The 5,950-nt window shown below is 35.7% G+C and overlaps 1 long non-coding RNA gene across 1 annotated transcript; it reads right to left on the minus strand.

The window, feature by feature from the left end:
• Positions 1-2,616: 2,616 nt before the first annotated feature.
• On the minus strand, positions 2,617-5,337 carry LOC141581713 (uncharacterized). The gene is made up of 3 exons (XR_012514469.1): positions 4,924-5,337; positions 4,207-4,303; positions 2,617-2,788 (listed from the first exon to the last, which is right to left on the minus strand). It is a non-coding gene; the product is annotated as an uncharacterized LOC141581713 (long non-coding RNA).
• Between the last annotated feature and the right edge of the window lie 613 nt (positions 5,338-5,950).

Consider the following 5,950-nt stretch of genomic DNA (forward strand, 5'->3'; position numbering starts at 1 on the left):
GTCACCATGGGTCCTAATTTCTTTTCTCAGGGATTGGAATCTCCATTCCTCCTCCTATTGCCCCTCTCTCCAGTCTATGGTAATTAATCAATAACTACAGGCTTCTGTCAAGGCTCTCGGGCTAATCATGTTCCAAGCAGGTAATATCATCTGCCAATAAGCAGATGGAATGAAGTAACTAAACTTCATACTTAGGCCACTAGAAGACTGTGTGCCTGGACTGCTTTATTTTGGCTCCTTTGTAACTGCCTTAAATAAGCTGATCTGGGTTTTGAAATGGCGTCAAAGTTAGAAATTAAGGATCTTATATAGAAAACAGCCATATGAACTTTGTAAATGTACGTCTTGTAGGCATTGTGTGGAGGCCTCAGTTTGTTATATTACATAATTTCTTCTATGTGAGGATTCCAAATAAAATTCCTTCATGTCTGAAGCCAAGAAAGACTGGACATCCTCTCAGTAATACTGTGAATCTAGTAATTAATTATAATTTCATTTTTGCCCTTGGAAATGAGATGTAAGTATACCTAATTTCATGAAAGTGTACCAGATATTATAATTTTTTGCATAATCCTGTCTTTGCCTTATTTTTTTGCCTTGGCCTTTTCACACCAATTTTCTGGTTTATTTTAAAGTTTTGTGTTATTTAATTGCTTACTTTTCTGTAAGCTGCCTCAGATTCCTCTTCTTTTCTTGAATAAGGTAGATATGCATCTATAAATAAATGGTTATGTAATTAAACAAAAATTTTAATATTCAATATTTGGTTCAATTAGTTTAAAATACTTTTATTGAAATAATATTGAATTTAAAACAAATTATAATACACCTAATATTATCTGAGCTCTTAGAAAACATTAAAACTACATTGTTTTAAAATGTATATCCTGTTAATTCAAAACTTTTTAAATCATTTAATTTTTTCTGAATTAATTTTTTTCTAAGCCATGATATTTTGTAATTACTCTAACTTTTTATCATTGAATTATCATTGAATATTCTAAGTACTTGGGTCAATCTGGAAGTACATAGATGAGACTTTGTTTCCCATTTATGTTTCTATTTTTATATTTTGGACTTTGTATATCTATATTTTCTGTGCCTTGAGATTGAAACCTCTTCAAGGTCAGGGTCTGTAACGACTCCATCCTTCACCATTCCTCAATAATAAAGTGCCTTCACTATTTACTAGTGAATGAAATTGCCTCTCCTGGGCCTTGGTTCCCTCAATGGTAAAATGTAGATAGTACAGTATCCTCTTCATAGGGTTGTTATGGTTGATTTAAAAGGTTAGTCACATCAAGCATTTATAACTGATGCTTTTGGTGTATTAGTAATGGTAACAGAAGCAACTTTAAGTAATAAGCCCCCAAATCTCGGTTGGTTTATGATACAGAAATTTATTTCTTACGCCATAATGTAATCATTGATGATGAAGGGTAGGCTTTGCTTCATACAGTAATTCAGGGACCAGAATTATGAAATATTTGCCATTTTTAACATGTAACTTTGAAGTTTCCACTGGTTTGTGTGCATATATTATATGTATATACATACACAAATATAACGTGATGGTAGTGGTATATGTTTGTATGTGTAAAGGTTAATGGAGAATATAATGATAGATTTTAATGGTCCAGGCCTGGAAGTGACATACATGATTTCTGTCCATATTCTATTGGACAGGTCACATGGTCTTACTTATGTTTGAGTGTGACTGGGAAATGTATCATCTATATGGACAGCTTCTTCCTAACAATAACTCTTTCTTACAACAGCATAACATGATTCTACAGTGGACAACTTGAGGTCAATGCCTCACAGATACATAAGAAATGAATAAATGTTGAGTGTTGTTTGCATATTTTTATATAGCACTTAATAAACTGTATCTAATTTACAGTTTACTTAGTTGGCTTTCCAATAAGGCGGGGAATTCTTTGAAGTCATATAGAGCCTATTATTCACAGAGTCTTTGATGATTGGCAGAATTGCTAAACAATCTAAGTTCCTAACAAATTCTTGGTGAATGGATGCCTATGGATGGCATACATTTAAAGAATAAATGACTATCTGATCTGATGTGGGATATACTATTATAATCACCATTAGTATTAACTGAAAATTGCAAATAGATCTTTTACAGTTGGAAATTTAAAGTTCCAAAAAAGTGAACCATTCTCCTTGCTTAGCCTCATGAAACAGTCTAAAGAAAAATAAAGATGTGAACTGTAGAATAATAGATGCTGCCATAGCAGTTATGACAATGTAGTTGGCCCCTCCAAAACGTAACAAGTTGCTACTGACTTTCAATTTCTCCAGACCCTTTTGGAGACACTCAATACAGCTCTCTGTGTGTTGCAATTTATCAATAATTTCGTCATCTAAAATCAATATTCAGAGTTATGAGAATCTGCTTAGAATGACTAAGCTTTCCACCAGTGCTCCTCCAGTGGGTATCAATGCCTGCTTTTCCAATGAAATTACATTCAAGCTAATAAGGATCAAATATTGAACACAGTGCCACATTTCTTCACCATTTGTTCCTTGGTACTTTTATTAAAATAATAGAAGAGAACAGGACTCCAGTAAAAGGCAACAGAATTTGTGATCTATTCTCTGCATTCCCTGAATCTTGCAGCTGCATTTCTCTTGACATGCAATGCCTTCTCTTTTGTAAGGAGGTCAAGGCTGCAGGTGGAAAAGTAGCAAGGACTGTTTTGTCATTCTTCCTCTGGAGCCTTCATATCTTCTTCTTGTTCTTCTGAGGCTGAGACAAAAGGAGGGTCTAAATAGTAGGAGAAAAATGTTTTTATTTAATTGTTTGTAGTCTTCTTGTGGTTGGATGCATACTGTCTTATGTCAGACATGTTTTTGGCTTTTCTGTGGAATGAATTGGTGAATCCTCAAAAATGTTCTTGTGTAGACACCTGTCATGCATAACTCCCTGGTATAGATTCATTCTCCAACTAAACTGCTGACACCCTCAATTAGCTTCTGTCTGTTGCAGAATCCTCTATAGCTTCTCACTATGTCATCTTTGGCATAAGCCTATTAAGACAACTCAAACATGGCTACTTGGCCCTTAGGACACTCATACATTCTTATGGTACCAAATCATGGACAAGTAGCTCACTCAAGTTAAAATCCCCTTCTCCTTAAAGTGTAGACTATGGATAATCCAGCCAGCTTTCCCCCTTAAGACTTTCACAGTAACCAGTCTGTGTGTTCATTTGTGCCCTTAAACTCCTGGGAACACATACCAGACTCTTTCAATATCTTTCTCCCTAGTTTTATTCTGTTCCTGTAGCAGCATGTGGCAGGCCTATAAATTTTTGTTGCTCAAAGAACATTAAACCAGTGTTAACATGACTTCTTTTCTGGTGTCAAGCCAATCTTTAAGTTCTCTTTCTCTTAGCATGACAGAGGGGAAGCACTACCCCCCTCCAACTCTCTTTCTGAGCGGGTGGGAGGAGAAAGAAAAAAAAATCACTTGTTTGAAAATTCTCCTACCAACTCTATTCAATAGCCATTTGAATTTCTACTCTTACATAGATCAGAAGCAGAAGGTGATGATGATGGGGGGTTAGGGAGGATTTCAGTCATTGAATTGCCACTTCTATCTTCTAGTGTAGCATGGATTTATCTTGCAATTCTTTTAAAAATGTTTATTTACAGTAAGTATCTATTCAAATTTTTTTTTACAATTGCCACAGATCAAAGTATTGCATGGTCTTTAATTAGTTTTGCCAATACTGAATTTATCTTTGTAATTTTCTTCATTCTCTTTCCTGTATTCTTGTTTTGTTTGTGTGTTTTATGCTTTGCTGTGTGTTTGGATCCTTCTGTTGTTTTAATGAGTCATATCTTGTTAGTCTGTGTTTGGATTTAACTTTATTTCCATAACTCATCAGATACGTATCATGAAAACCTGTTGTCTTGCCATTAACAACATGTCTCTGATTCTGGGAAAAACAGCAACTTGTATGATTATATGTATTTTAACTAGGTTTTCCTGTATTTATAAAGTAGGTATGTTGCCTTCTGAGTTAGAATGGCATCTATTACTACTTGTCTCCCCTAAATCAGTTAGTTCATCATTAATTTCCTACTCCAGAATAACTACTGCATCATTCATGATAGTGCCCAGATAGGTAGCCACAGAGAAAGAAGAATAATCTAGGGATATGTTTTTATTGTTTTTACCTGTAGGTCTTCAGCCAAAATTCTGAAAAGATAAGAGCAAATATTTCATTCAATAGTATGTTACTCAACCAGGGAACATAATGGTATATTTTCTTTTCTGTTAAATATGACAGAAAATCTTAAGCGACTTACCTAGGACTTGATGCATATTATCATGAACATAACAGTTGACAACCACATAGCTGAATAAGACATAGATGCTGGGAAGTGGGCTGAGTATGTGGATGATTCTTTTTTGAACTAGCCCAACAGCACACACATTCCAGTTTTCTCCTCAACAGAACTGCAAATGACCACACATCTTTAACCCTCAAAGTGCCTTCTAAATATTCAAAATCCACTCCCCGCCAAAGTTAAATATACAGATGCCCATGGTCAGCTGTACTTAAGTAACAGGGACATTTCAAGGACTAGATACAATAATGATTTTTTTTCTGACCTTGATACATAAATATATTCTCTGGCTAAAATCTTTCTGAGGACTGCTATTATGCCTTACTTTTATCGCTGTCCTTTCCCACCATCCCAGCGGGGCTGAGAACAAGATCTCTAAAGTGTTGTCAAATTTAGTTCTGGAGCCTGCTGGGAAACCTGAATCATTTTTACTTTCTAGGGAAAGTAGCCAGTGGTTTGATTCCTTCGTCAGTGTCTTCTCTTTATAGAAAAATCCCTCAAAAAGAGTTGCCTATATTAGCTATTTCTAATTCCTCTACTTACCGTCTCTTGAACTCACACTAATTGGTAATTTGGTTTCTCCTGCATTGAAAGGGTCTTGCCACAGTCCTTGCCGATCTCCATGATATCAAATCCAGAAGTTCATGATGATTCCTCATCACATTAGGTCTATCAATATTAAAAGAGCTGATCAGTCTCTTCTTGAAGCTTTCTTCTCTTTGCTCCCTCTCTTAGTTTTTCTTTCATTTCATTTATCACTCTAATTTTTTTCTGCTCATTCTTTCTTATCTCTCAAAACCCATACTTTAGATCTCTTCTTTGCTTCTACTCTTACTCCCTAGGTTATCTTCCCCAATTTCAGCGTTTTAAAAGCCATCTTAACTCTGACAACTTCTAAATTTGTATCTACAACTCACGACTTTTCTTCCCAAATTCTTCTCATAGACCCAGCTGCCTACTCAACACATCCCCCTTAGATGTAAAGTTGTTATCTCAGGCTGAATATGGCCAAAACATAACTCTTAATTCCTAAGCTCCCAAATCTGCTCCTCCCACAGTTGTCCTGTCTCAGTGATTGGAACTTTCATCCTACCAGTTGCCTGGGCTAGGAAACAGAATCATCTTGAGTTTCCTTTCTCTCTTAGACTCCACATTCAATCTGTTAATCTTTTCAGCAATGTCTTCAAAATATAACCTGGTTTCAATTACATCTCATGACCTTCTCCACTACCGCTTGTACCTAAAATAATATTGTCATTCACTTGTGTTATTATAATAACCTCCTAGTTTCCCCTGCCCTACCCTCCCAATTTGGCAAGAGTAGGCATTCAATTAATATGGAGTAATTGAATTCATATTCCATTTGAATGGACACTTTTGTTAAAGGAATGAATGTGTGGTTGTCTATTATTGCCAGTTGGCTGTTGTCAGCCAGCCTCATTCTCAGGATTTGAGATGGCTTTGCATCTCCTTCACCAACCAACGCATATGCACACATACACATACACACATACTTACACACACAATCCTCACTTCCATCTCCTCTTAATAGACATTAAAGACTACCAAA

This window comes from Saimiri boliviensis, chromosome 17 (assembly GCF_048565385.1).
Source record: "Saimiri boliviensis isolate mSaiBol1 chromosome 17, mSaiBol1.pri, whole genome shotgun sequence".
Lineage (NCBI taxonomy): Eukaryota > Metazoa > Chordata > Mammalia > Primates > Cebidae > Saimiri > Saimiri boliviensis.